At 36.5% G+C, this 14,575-nt stretch overlaps 1 protein-coding gene across 1 annotated transcript in view; it reads right to left on the bottom strand.

Annotated features, from left to right (window-relative positions):
* Positions 1-7,815, bottom strand: part of LOC133645571 (programmed cell death protein 10) — a 28,929-nt gene extending 21,114 nt beyond the window's left edge. The window contains exon 1 of the mRNA XM_062040409.1: positions 7,652-7,815. The gene's annotated coding sequence lies outside the window, so the exon portion shown is untranslated. The remainder of the gene's footprint in view (positions 1-7,651) is intronic.
* Between the last annotated feature and the right edge of the window lie 6,760 nt (positions 7,816-14,575).

Below are 14,575 nucleotides of genomic sequence, written 5' to 3'. Positions count from 1 at the left end.
GTTGCTCAGTCCAAGATGGCTAATTTCACAATAATTTGATAACGACAATTGGGGGGGTAAAAAACTACACAGCAGCGTTAAGCACATGACAATCTTCACCCCACGAAGAAGGAGTACACATTTTGTGATTTTACTTAGTATAAAAGTGGATCTATTGTTTTTACTGGGATAAATATTTTAATGTTATAATTTCTTTCATGTAGACAAATTAATTGTAATATTTCAACTTTAATTTTGCAACATTCTGATTTATTCCTTCCTCCTATGTTTTGGACGTAATTCTTCTACTTTGTGTAATATTACACCAGTATTCTTGTAATACAACAATATATTTATGTTAGGGATGGGTAACGTTCACATTTGAACCAATACAGTACCAAGTCGCTGTACCTGGGAAAACTCAATGACACCAGTTTTTGATTATCATAACTGTGCTGTCCCGTTATCTTGTTTACAAATTACTACATTTTAGTCTCATTTGCAATGCAGTTGCACTTCCAAGAAATTATATGGCAGTACTGTATAGGCTAAATATGGTGTGTTGTCTAACTAGGAAGTAGCTTTTTCCATGAAGCTTAATGTGTCATGTTGCGCCCTACAATGTGTTTATGCTGCGAGTATAGTGCTTATTACACACCAGCTGTTTGATTGTAAAGTACATCCTAGTTGTAGTTTTCATTACCAAATTTGGAGATGTTGAAACTGCCATGTAAAATTGCTAATGCTAATAGTATTCTGTCTATGTACAATCCAATGTAAATTAGCATTAAGCTAGCGCATTTTGGAAAAGTGGAGCCTTACTTTATATTTGAGTGTTTTCTACCAAGCATATTTACTTTGTTGGTGTTGAAAACGGAAACATTACTTAAAGGGAGTTTGGCTGAGTCCGCCCTGAGTGATTGTTTCCTTGAGCAGGTGTTTAGTCTGCAATCGGACGTGACGTCATGTGCAACAAAGGTATCGGAATATGGCATCGTTTAATGTTACGTGAATTGATACCCGGTTGTACCGACAGAATTCTGTGCGAATTTGGTACGTACCCTATTTTTTCTTGTTATTCTTATACAACTACTATGTGGTAGAGCTGGGCGATATATCGAGTTTGTAAAAATATATCGATATATTTTTCAACAAGATATGAATTAAGAAAATATCGTGATATCGATACAATTCATTTCACATTAAAATGACCATGCATCGCTTATTTGTTGTGTTACTACTGTTGTGCTACTAAACCCCTCCCCTTCCTCCTTCCAAGATGGGCTTGCACGTATAAGAACATCCATGATTGGTTGGTTGTTTACTATGATGAGTCACGATTGGTTAGGGACAGGCCAATCAGAGGCAAGATAGGGCGGGTCATCGAACCAGGAAGGGAAATTAAAAAGTGCCTGCCTGCAAATGTATTTTTATTATCTGAGTTTCATACATTTTGTATTATTTGCACAGCTATGTTATTTATTTTATGTAGAAATAATTTTTTTCTATTTTATTTATGCTGTGTAATTCTGTATTACTTAAACAGTTTCTTTTTTGTGCTGTTAATACCCATCTTGACTAACTGGGTTAATAGAAGTACAACTGACTGTTTACAGTACAGTTGTTCACTTCAATTTCAATAAATGTCGCTCAAAAATGAACATCTTTATATGTATACTTTCACCGAAAAATATATCGAATATCCCTACTATGCGGAATGATATGCTGCTATTTCCACAAAACGATTACTTTTTTTTGGCTGCTCAGCACTAAATAGCTAATTTACCAATAACAACAAAAGGCTGAAATGTCATCAAGAACAATATGTTAATTTGGCTTATAAATATTATTATATTATTATATCATTTGTCTGGTCTTAACTTTCTTTTTGCACTGCTCTCCAAATCTAAACATTGGAACTATTTAACTGGCCTCAACGAAATTGACAAGATCTTGGGTTTGGGGGAACCTGCTGTCGTGACGGACCGGTTGTTGCTGGACACACGACGGACTCTTGGGTGAAGAAGGAGTGCCGCGTGCCTGGCGACCCTTTCAGTCGAGGACGTGAAGATATCTACCTATTCGGAATTATGACAACAGGACATCTGCTGATTGGAGTAAGCGTTGCTCTGGTTTGTCGACAAATTGGAAGTTGTGGGCAGTCTTCAAAGTACCCCAAAGCTGCCACAAATGATTGGAGGATGCGGGAAGAACTGTGGACACTCTTGTGATTTTGGATCACGTCGGACTGTCTGCCCCGCAGTTTTGAGGACCAGTCATAGACAATTTAGAGTGAAAAGCAAATTTTATTTTCACTCGCATACAAAACATTCTAACTTGGATTGTTTCCCTGGCTTCGAGACTCTCCCGAAGGACAGTGCAGCGAAGACACAACAAACTCCCTTCTTGTCTCTCATGGACACACACCTGTTGTTGACTTTGGACTGACTGGCAGGAACACCAAGGCCGCGGAACGGAGACACACTACGGGGCTTAAACACAAACATGCATCCACAAAAATATACGCCACACATACACACCCCACCCCCAATCCAACGCCCTCGACGCAAATCCAATAGGGGTGATGAATGGATGGGCAGCGCCTGAGAGCTGCGGCCTACCATCATGACCTCGCCCTTCCATCTGTTGCTAGATATCTCGAGATGTACGTTGTAATATGTAAATGTGCTTTGCTATGGAGTTTTTTTCCCACTCCAGACTGGGCCCCCTTAGGAGCCCAGTCTAAATTATATTTTTATACTAATCCTTCCCCAGCGTTTTACCTTTTTCCCCATCATTTACGGGGCGCCTTGTGGCGACCCATCAGCGTTCCTGTTCTGTAACCCTGTACACTGTTTGTTTTGTCCAATGTTGAACGGGTTTGTGCTGAAAACAAAGCTTCGTTGTACTTGTGCAATGACAATAAAGACCTACCTACCATAAAGTTATTTTTAGACTAAACTCATTTTATTGTCATTCAAATTTGAACTTTACAGTGCAGATAAGAACGAAATGTTGTTGCATTAGCTGGCTGTAGTGCAGGATAAAAGAGCAATAAGGTGCAGATATAAATAAATAGATTACTGTACAGCTAAATATATTGCATATGCATCCCCGTTTATGGATGTATGTTATATTGTCTTTATATTCCAGCGAGTTAATCCGTTTTTGGGGGGGGAATTGAGGGGATTATTACGATGCGTTCAAGAGTCTTATGGCCTTAGGGAAGAAGCTGTTACGGAACCTGGAGGTTCTGCTACGGAACCTCTTTCTAGAGTTACACTTGTATGAAAGGATTGTTCAAACTTTTGTTTTAAAACATGCACAACAAAGTTTACCATGATGGACAGTTTGACTCTGGAACGCATTAATTCAGTTTCCATTATTTCTTTCTATGAAATCCAAACTAATTTGAAGCTGGACTTTTTAGGTTCCATTGTACCCATAGACATCTTATAAGTAGACGCAGCATCGAGCGCTACTGCCTACTGGCACTGACGAGACGCGGGGCCGCCATCTTGGAGTGGTGATCCACTCCACTCAGTGCAATTCATTTGGCAGGAGCAATGAACTGTCAGCGCATTTAATTAATCTTACCTCACTGAATACCACTGATTTCCACGCGTTTTTTTGTCATACGTGTAGCTATGATAATGGACACATGTTTTGGCGTGTTGTATTATTCATAGTTTGCTTAACAGTAATAGAATATTTTTATATGTTATAAGTGACCAATGTCCGAGATCAAAACTGGGAATATAATCCCAAAGAAGGGGGAAAAAAACAGTCAGCTATTTTTAAATTGAAGAAACAATATGATTAGGTTATATATACATGCGTATATCCTACATAAACAATGTATGAATACATTAGATATCTATATATCTTAGGGACCTATAGACTATCTCTGTCGCTGCAGCAGCAGAGAGTTTATTTTGTCTTGACAATTTGTATTGATATTTTGTATTACATGTGTGACAATCATTCATTGGTACTTTAACTTTAACTTAACATTCTTCCCTTAAATGATCATGTTTACAGTGATTGTTTTATATGTATTTTTTATGTATGTCGCTTTGGATAAAAGCGTCTGCCAAATACTTAAACATACACATCTGAAAGTCTTTATATCAGCTAAAACCACCAATCTGTTTCACTGGATTCAGAATAAAACCAAATTCTGTCTTACCCAACAATGTTAGTATTTGAATATTGTTCCTTGAAGACTTATTCCTGGTTACAAATTATACTGTTAAGAAAGTATTGTCTTATACTTTGCCTAAAATGAGAATGCATCATAATCAGTGGCGGCTGGTGAATTTTGTTTTTCATGTTATGTCATCCAAGTATGACATTTTTAAATGTAATTAATTTCATTGACAAGCAATTCTATTATGGTCATACTCTTGTTTGCTGGCGGCTACGATTTCAGTACTATTGAAGATCTTTGCTCCTTCTCAACTCTGTGGTAATATTCTTTTCACAAAATACAACCAATAGTACGTTAATGTTAAATCTTACTTGTGAAAAGTAATCCCCCAATTCCTATTTTCAACAGTCCGCTCATTTGAGCAGGAAAACGCTGAACACCATCTTTGTTTTCTACCTGTCAACTGTCAGTTTAGGCTGCTCGCCGGCTCCTCATCACCACTTCAAGATGGCGGCCGAATTTCTCACGTCACAGCAGCCAATGCTGCGTCTGCTTATAAGATGTCTATGATTGTACCAGTCTCACCCCGAAAGGGACAAGCGGTAGAAAACGGATGGATGGACGTACCGATCTCTGCTGTCTGCATTTCTCAATCATCCCAGTCGAGGCAGATGGCCGCCCCACCAACGAACGAGATTTCTCTACAGAATCTCCTCTCAGGTCAACAAAAGCACCGTGAAGATTCTAGCGGGAACTCTCGTTCAACCCTTTTTTGATTACGCTTGCACCTCCTGGTACCCTGGCAGCTCCAAAAGCCTCAAATCTAGACTCCAAACATCCCAGAACAAGCTAGTCAGATTACTTCTAGACCTCCACCCCAGATCACACCTCACTCCTACCCACTTCTCCAAAGTGGGCTGGTTCAGGGTGGAGGACAGAGTAAAACAACTTGCACTGAGCCTAGTCTATAAAATCCGCTACACCTCCCTGATACCGAAGTACATGCCAAACTACTTCCTTAACGTAAATGACCGCCATAACCACAACACCAGGGGGAGCGCCACAAACCACGTTAAACCCAGATTCCGATCTAACAAAGGTCTTAACTCATTCTCCTTCTATGCCACATCAATATGGAATACACTCCCAACAGGTGTAAAAGAAAGTGCATCCCTATCCTTCTTCAAAACCGCACTCAAAGAACACCTCCACATCCCACCTCCCCGGAATGTAAATAATCAAATGCATATACATGTTCTTATGCTTTCTGAATTCACTATGTTCACTACTTGCTGTACATATCCTACCAAGTCAGTCCTACACTGTTTCAATGTCCATTTCTCTGATGAAGCAATTGTTGATGACTGAAGTGCTGATATCAACCAAACCTCCCCGGATTATAAATAATATAAATAATTAAATGTATATACTCTGATGATTAACTTGTGTGATGACTGTTTTTGATTAATTGATAGAAACTTTTATTAGTAGATTGCACAGTACAGTACATATTCCGTACGATTGACCACTAAATGGTAACACCCGAATAAGTTTTTCAACGTTTTTAAATCGGGGTCCTCGTAAATCAATTCATGGTACAAATATATACTATCATCATAATACAGTCATCACACAAGTTAATCATCAGAGTATTTACATTGAATTATTTACATTATTTACAATCCGGGGGGTGGGATGAGGAGGGTTTGGTTGATATCAGCACTTCAGTCATCAACAATTGCTTCATCAGAGAAATAGACATTGTAACAGTGTAGGTCTGACTTGGTAGGATATGTACAGCGAGCAGAGAACATAGTGAGTTCAAATAGCATAAGAACATGTATATACATTAGAAATACATTTGATTATTTACATTTGGTTATTTACAATCCGGGGAGGTGGGATGTGGAGGGGAGACGGTGTTAGTCTATGGTTGAAGTTGCCTGGAGGTGTTCTTTTAGTGCGGTTTTGAAGGAGGATAGAGATGCACTTTCTTTTACACCTGTATTATGCTGATAGTATATATTTGTACCATGAATTGATTAACGTGGACCCCGACTTAAACAAGTTGAAAATCTTATTCGGGTGTTACCATTTAGTGGTCAATTGTACGGAATATGTACTGTACTGTGCAATCTACTAATAAAAGTTTCAATCAATCAATCAATCAGTGCTTCCTGGTATGGTGGACTTTACCCAGCTCAAAGCAGCACGTACCGTATTTTTCGGACTATAAGTCGCAGTTTTTTTCATAGTTTGGCCGGGGGTGCGACTTATACTCAGGAGCGACTTATGTGTGAAATGATTAACACATTACCGTAAAATATCAAATAATATTATTTAGCTCATTCACGTAAGAGACTAGACGTATAAGATTTCATGGGATTTAGCGATTAGGAGTGACAGATTGGTAAACGTATAGCATGTTCTATATGTTATAGTTATTTGAATGACTCTTACCATAATATGTTACGTTAACATACCAGGCACGTTCTCAGTTGATTATTTATGCCTCATATACCATACACTTATTCAGCCTGTTGTTCACTATTCTTTATTTATTTTAAATTGCCTTTCAAATGTCTATTCTTGGTGTTGGGTTTTATCAAATACATTTCCCCAAAAAATGCGACTTATACTCCAGTGCGACTTATATGTTTTTTTCCTTCCTTTATTATGCATTTCCGGCCGGTGCGATTTATACTCCGGAGCGATTTATAGTCCCGAAAATACGGTACATGAACCTTTTCTATACACATAGTCCAACATTTGGAGTGTGTTAATACTGTATATAAATTTTAAAAAAGCAATAACATTCGTACTCAAAACGCTGACAACGTGAGGAAAAAAAAAAAACTAGTTCTACCAGGAAGAGTTTGCTAAATGGCCGGGAGGGGAGTGGCACTTTCGTCACATGCCAGCAAAGCAAAACCGAAGTGTTTTAATAAATAACTTGATTAAATAATAAATAAATAAAAATTGTAATATCGAATTAGTGCTAAGTCGTCATTGAAAACACTTCGTTGCTTTGTTTTTGTTTTTTTCTTCGGAGTCTCCCTAAAAACACACCCATGGGTAAGTACCCCCACTCTACGTGCATAGTTACTATAGAGGTATATTAAATAAATATATATTTTATGTGACACATTATAAGGTTTAGTCACTCAAATATTACACCTAGCAAGCTAAATCGTATGCTAGCAGCGGCTAAGCTAACCGGCTAAAGAAAGTAGCTGACGTATCTTTCACTCGGATCAACTCTCTTTTTCCCACCGGTTAAGGCCACAAAAGCGCCATCGAGTTGGTAGTTGACCGGTAAAAGTGGCCCTTTCCGCCCGATTTAACCGTATGGAGGATCGATCGAGGCCTATAGCCGAGCGGATCGATAGTAGCCAACCGCTAGCAGGCAGCGGACGTGCTAGCTGAAAGGCAAAAGCCTACATGGAAGTCCTCGCTCAACATGGCGGCAAAGTGCTACGTGGCAAACATGGGGTTTGTTTCCGAGTGCGCGCTCGTCTCTACCTGTGGTCGGGCGTCTTGAATCGGGGGGTCGCGACGTCGTCCGATAGCCTTTTAGCTGCTATGTTTTCTTTACAACTTAAGGCGGAAGTTTTTTAGGTCTGGCCTGAGCGACATCTTCCGGACCGTTGCTACGTACACCCCGCGCTCCGCCAATCAGAGAGCGGGTACGTGATGACGTCATCGGCAGACGCTTATCTGGCGCTCGGAATTATGAGGCTATTTATATACCATCCTACGCAATTGTTCGATACTTTTTTTTTTTTTTTTTAATTGAACAACAAACATATATTTATAACTCACACAAAAGTCAAGTCACTTTCAACATCAAGGAAATAAAAAAGCAAATACAGATAATACTAAAAAATACGAAATAAAAAAAAAAAGACAAAAAGGGCTACCTATATCACTTTAAATGTTTTTAACAAATATATACATACATACATACACTCATGCACATAATCACGTTTCATCAAACATATATTAACGTTGTTGCCCTAGGGGAAACTGGGTAACACATGGCACACTGACAAAGCTTAACCTATTGTTACTATAACAATCTACAAGGCTAATATAGGTTGCTTCTCTTTCTTCCCCTCCTTTTTTCGGTATTCATTTTTTTTTATCTCTAGTTATCATTACGTGTATGTATTGTTGCATTTGAACAAATGTTGATTGATTGATTGAGACTTTTATTAGTAGATTGCACAGTACAGTACATATTCCGTACAATGGACCACTAAATGGTAACACCCAAATACGTTTTTCAACTTGTTTAAGTCGGGGTCCATGTTAATAAATTCATGGTATTGTTGATAATAGAGGTCAATTATTGGTATTGTTCATTATCAATTGCGCTATTTCTATTGGTATTTGTAATGCTCCATTTGTAGTGTCAAAATGTTCATTGTCATTTCTGTATTATTATTTATTTCGCTAACTGCTTCTTTGCTATCACTTTTACCATCATATTTGTACATATCGTATGTGCTGATGTTGCTCTATTGTTGTTGTTTTTGTTATTGTTGTGTTTGCTGTTGTTGTTTTTGTCTCTCTGTCTAATCCCCCTCTTGTCCGCACAATTTCCCCCTCGGTCTTCCTTTTTTTCCTCTTTCCATCCCCTCCTGCTCCAAATGATAATATAAAAACATTTAATAAAGTCAAATACAAATAAGGCAACAAGAGGAGTATCCTACACTTCTCTTTTGTAAAGTAAATTTGAACAGCCGATATGGGCATCTACATCAACTATATGATTTGCCTGAGAAGCTGGACAGGACAAAATATATATATATATATATATATATATATATATATATATATATATATATATATATATATATATATATATATATATATATATATATATATATATATATATATATATATATATATATATATATATATATATATTTAAGGGATTTTGTAGTCTTAATCATTCTCCAAGATTTTATTGATAATTGTAACCCATCCATCCATCCAGCTATCCACTTTCTTCCGCTTATACAAGGTCGGGTCGCGGGGGCAGCAGCCTAAGCAGAGAAGGCGTTCGGGTGGCATCCTGAGCAGATGCCTGGACCACCTCATCTGGCTCCTCTCCATGTGGAGGAGCAGCGGCTTTACTATGAGCTCCTCCCGGATGACAGAGCTTCTCACCCTATCTCTCAAGAACTTTACTCTTTTTTTCCCACATATTTTGACTTTGTTCTGGTAAAGTTGGTACTTTTAATCAGAGTATTATGTACTACTACATTTGTTGTGTTTTCCTTACTTGCAATATGTTCACTATATTGTTATAATCTGATTGGTTTTACTGTCAAATCGTTGCATCATTTGATACTGCGACTTTATTCTCTTAAGTTGTGTTTTTAGTCATATGACTTTATATTCTCGTAAATGTCCAAACATTTTTGTCATAATTTCCAACTGTAGTTTCTATTTTAAATCAAAAACTTCAGATTTTATTCCTGCAATACCACAACTTTATTGTAGTAAAACTACAGTTGTTTTTTTCTACAGTAACTTCCAACAATACTACTTTTAATTTATCATATAATATATAGTATATAATTGAAATTGTTGCTGAGGTTTCTGGGTTTTTTTAGACGCACATATTGCACATCTGTTGTTTTGATTTTTTTTTTTATTAAGGATCCCCATTAGCTGGTTGCCTCAACAACCCACTAGTCTTCCTGGGGTCCACAATTCAATACAATTACAAGTAAAAGCATATAAATATAAGTACACAATACAGAAATTAAAAAAAAAAAATGAAAGCATCCATAAAAAAACAAGCAAACAATTTACAGTCACAGAATATAATTACCATATAAATATAACTACACAATATAAAACCAAACAAATCATCAACGAGCAAACTAATTTAAAAACTCAGATAAAATATTACTCTCTTTTTAAAAACCTGTTTACTTTCAATGCGTTTCCCTTTTCAAAATGCACATTATGTAAATTTTGTACATCTAAATTTGTATTTTTCCCAGGTAGTTCCCACCACGGTTCAGGGGGACAGGTTTATTCGATTTATTGTTTTTTCCAGCACATGTTGAAAAATTGACTGTAAAGATGACTGACTTCTTATATCAGCAAGAAAAACAAGTATGGTATTATATCGGGTTGCATCTAAAATTTCTGATACAAGCAATTCCTGCAGCGCGTTTACTTGGGCAAAGCTGGACAGCCAGGGAACATCTACATGTCCTCCCGTAAGCACACAAGGTTGGTCTTTTCTTGTATTTAAGCCATTTACAAAACGTAAACAGGCTAGGCTATAGGCTACTCTGATATAGCGGCTACACAACAGCTAAGCACACAAGAGCACACATGCTAGACATTTATTAAGTATCCTGAATTAAACAATATTGCAGTCTCAAACAGCACATTTGTCAATATAAACAAGTATCAAATAAATATAGATCCTCATTACTTACACATTCAAAGTATCAGAAGCATAAGCATACTGGAAAGTATCTGGTAAACTTACTGCTTTATAAAGCAACCGAATCATTAGCGATTTCACATGGCGACTAAAAAGTACCACTCCAATTCTATTTAAAGACAGCCTAAGTCCATTCCAGATGGTTAATAATAAATAGGTTAGTGTTTTTCATACCTACCATTGTTCTGTTTGACTCATTTCACTTGATCAAAACTTTTCTAACATTCCACACCACAAATGTATTTATATTCACATGTGAATAATACTGTATTTATGTTATTCACATGTGAATAATGCTGTATAATAGACTGTATTTATGTTATTCACATGTGAAAATAATGCTGTATAATAGACTATTTGTATTATTCACATGTGAATAATGCTGTATAATAGACTGTATTTATATTATTCACATGTGAATAATGCTGTGTAATAGACCGTATTTGTTATTCACATGTGAATAATGCTGTACAATAGACTGTATTTATATTATTCACATGTGAATAATGCTGTATAAAAGACAGGTATTTTTTACATGTGAATAATATAAATACAGTCTATTACACAGTATTATTCACATGTGAATAATATAAATAGTCTATTATACAGCATTATTCACATGTGAATAATATACAGTCTATTATACAGCATTATTCACATGTGAATAATATAAATACAGTCTATTATACAGCATTATTCACATGTGAATAAAATAGTCTATTATACAGTATTTTTTACATGTTAATATAAATACAAAGTGTTTATTGTCAGCGAACTGTGGTGCTGAATTTCCCCCAGGGATCAATAAAGTACTTTCTATTCTATTCTATTCTAAATACTCAAGGCTTTGATATCGTATCAAAAGTGAAAAATGTGTATGGGGACACCACTGCTGATTTTCATTGTGACTTGAGATTTTTTTCCTTTAATATTTTTTGTAAAATTACAAGTTGTTGATATTTTCGTCACTATTCTTGTAACATTACTACGTTTTCTTGTGAAATTGTAGAGACATTATTCTTTCCTGTATAAAAATACTTTCCATACAGAGTGCTACACAACTACAACTGGTACTGTATTAGAAAGGCCGGCTTGTTTCCCAAACCTGAGTCCAATGGAGCACCTGTGACAAACTGTCCAGGAGTTGACTGACGCCTTGATCCAATTCTGAGGGGAGAGCCCATCTGTCCTTTCATCAAGAGGATGTCCAGACGTAGTAGGGAGCGCGTACAACGTCAACGTCGACCTAAGCAGGCAACTTTGGTAACAAAACACGGTGGACTTAAGGAGTTGGTCAACAGACGTGTTGTTCCTGGACAAGGACCTATTTAAGCAGGTTAAACTGTATTTTGTGAGAAAACACATACCACGATGTAATGAATAAAGATTTTCAACTGAAATATTTCATTATTCTATTTGTTAAAAGCTTCCCTTTATTGTAAAAAAAAAAAAAAAGGAAAACTGACATTAAAAAAAAGAGGAAAATCAGCACGAAATGCTACCGTGCAAGCCCCGGAATTTATTTTTGAAAATCAAGACTTAATTTTCTGCAATTGGGTGCATTTCTGCACTTTATTTTACCTTTAGATTTATACTCATATCCCAACCTATTTAGGCTTTTATTGACACTTACATGTCCCATATGTAATGTACCACATAATCTTTAGTAGATAATTTACTAACATTATTATTATTGAAAATGTAATGTAAAATTCTATAATATGCATGCAAATAAAAGTTTACCTATATATATATATATATAGATATATATATATATATCTATATATATATATATATATCAATCAATCAATCAATGTTTATTTATATAGCCCTAAATCACAAGTGTCTCAAAGGGCTGTACAAGCCACAACGACATCCTCGGTACAGAGCCCACATACGGGCAAGGAAAAACTCACCCCAGTGGGACGTCGGTGAATGACTATATATATATATATATATATATATATATATATATATATATATATATATATATATATATATATATATATATATATATATATATATACACACACACACATACAGTACAAAAGAGTTTGGACACCTTCTCATTCAATGTGTTTTCTTTATTTTCATGACTATTTACATTGTAGATTGTCACTGAAGGCATCAAAACTATGAATGAACACATGTGGAGTTATGTACTTAAAGGCCTACTGAAATTAATTTTTTTTTATTTAAACGGGGATAGCAGATCCATTCTATGTGTCATACTTGATCATTTCACGATATTGCCATATTTTTGCTGAAAGGATTTAGTAGAGAACATCGACGATAAAGTTCGCAACTTTTGGTCTCTGATAAAAAAAAAAGCCATGCCCCTACCGGAAGTAGCGTGACTTTGTCGGTTGTTCGCCTCCTCATATTTTCCTATTGTTTTCAACGCAGCTAGAGCGATTCGGACCGAGAAAGCAACGATTACCCCATTAATTTGAGTGAGGATGAAAGATTCGTGGATGAGGAACATTAGAGTGATGGACTAGAATGCAGTGCAAGACATATCTTTTTTCGCTCTGACCGTAACTTAGGTACAAGCTGGCTTATTGGATTCCACACCCTCTCCTTTTTCTATTGTGGATCACGGATTTGTATTTTAAACCACCTCGGATACTATATCCTCTTGAAAATGAGAGTCGAGAACGCGAAATGGACATTCACAGTGACTTTTATTTCCACGACAATACATCGGCGAAGCTATTTAGCTACTGAGCTAACGTGATAGCATCTGGCTCAAATGCCGATAGAAACAAAATAAATAAATCCCTGACTGGAAGGATAGACAGAAGATCAACAATACTATTAAACCATGGACATGTAACTGCACGGTTAATAATTCTCAACCTGGCAAAGCTTAACAATGCTGTTGCTAACGACGCTGAAGCTAACTTGGCAACTTAGCAACCGGACCTCACAGAGCTATGATAAAAACATTTGCGCTCCACCTACGCCAGCCAGCCCTCATCTGCTCATCAACACCCGTGCTCACCTGCGTTCCAGCGATCGACGGCGCGACGAAGGACTTCACCCGATCACAGATGCGGTTGGCGGCTAGCGTCGGCTAGCGTCGGCTAGCGCGTCTGCTATCCAAGTAAGTCCTCCTTGTTGTGTTGCTACAGCCAGCTGCTAATACACCTATCCCACCTACAACTTTCTTCTTTGCAGTCTTCATTGTTCATTAAACAAATTGCAAAAGATTCACCAACACAGATGTCCAGAATACTGTGGAATTATGAAATGAAAACAGAGCTATTTTGTATTGGCTTCAATGGGCTACCGATACTCCTGTTTCACTGGCTACGTCACACGCATACGTCATCATCCAAAGGCGTTTTCAACCGGAAGTTTAGCGGGAAATTTAAAATTGCACTTTATAAGTTAACCCGGCCGTATTGGCATGTGTTGCAACGTTAAGATTTCATCATTGATATATAAACTATCAGACTGCGTGGTCGGTAGTAGTGGCTTTCAGTAAGCCTTTAACAAAAAAGGGTGAAATAACTGAAAATGTGTTTTATATTCTAGTTTCTTCAAAATAGCCACCCTTTGCTCTGATTATTTTGCACACTCTTGGCATTCTCTCGATGAGCTTCAAGAGTGAGTCACCTGAAAGGGTTTTCACTTCATAGTGTTGATGCCTTCAGTGACAATCTACAATGTAAATAGTCATGAAAATAAAGAAAACACATTGAATGAGAATGTGTGTCCAAACTTTTGGCTTGTACTGTATATATATATAAATATACACATATATTACTGTGTGTATATATATATATATATATATATATATATATATATATATATATATATATATATATATATATATATATATATACATACATACCACACACACACACATATATATATATACATACACACACACATTATATATATATATATACACGTATATACATACACACACAGTATATAAATAAACATATATATACTGTATACAT

This window comes from Entelurus aequoreus, linkage group LG03 (assembly GCF_033978785.1).
Source record: "Entelurus aequoreus isolate RoL-2023_Sb linkage group LG03, RoL_Eaeq_v1.1, whole genome shotgun sequence".
NCBI lineage: Eukaryota > Metazoa > Chordata > Actinopteri > Syngnathiformes > Syngnathidae > Entelurus > Entelurus aequoreus.
The sequence above is the reverse complement of the archived record's forward strand: the minus strand, read 5'-3'. Positions and strand labels throughout refer to the sequence as shown.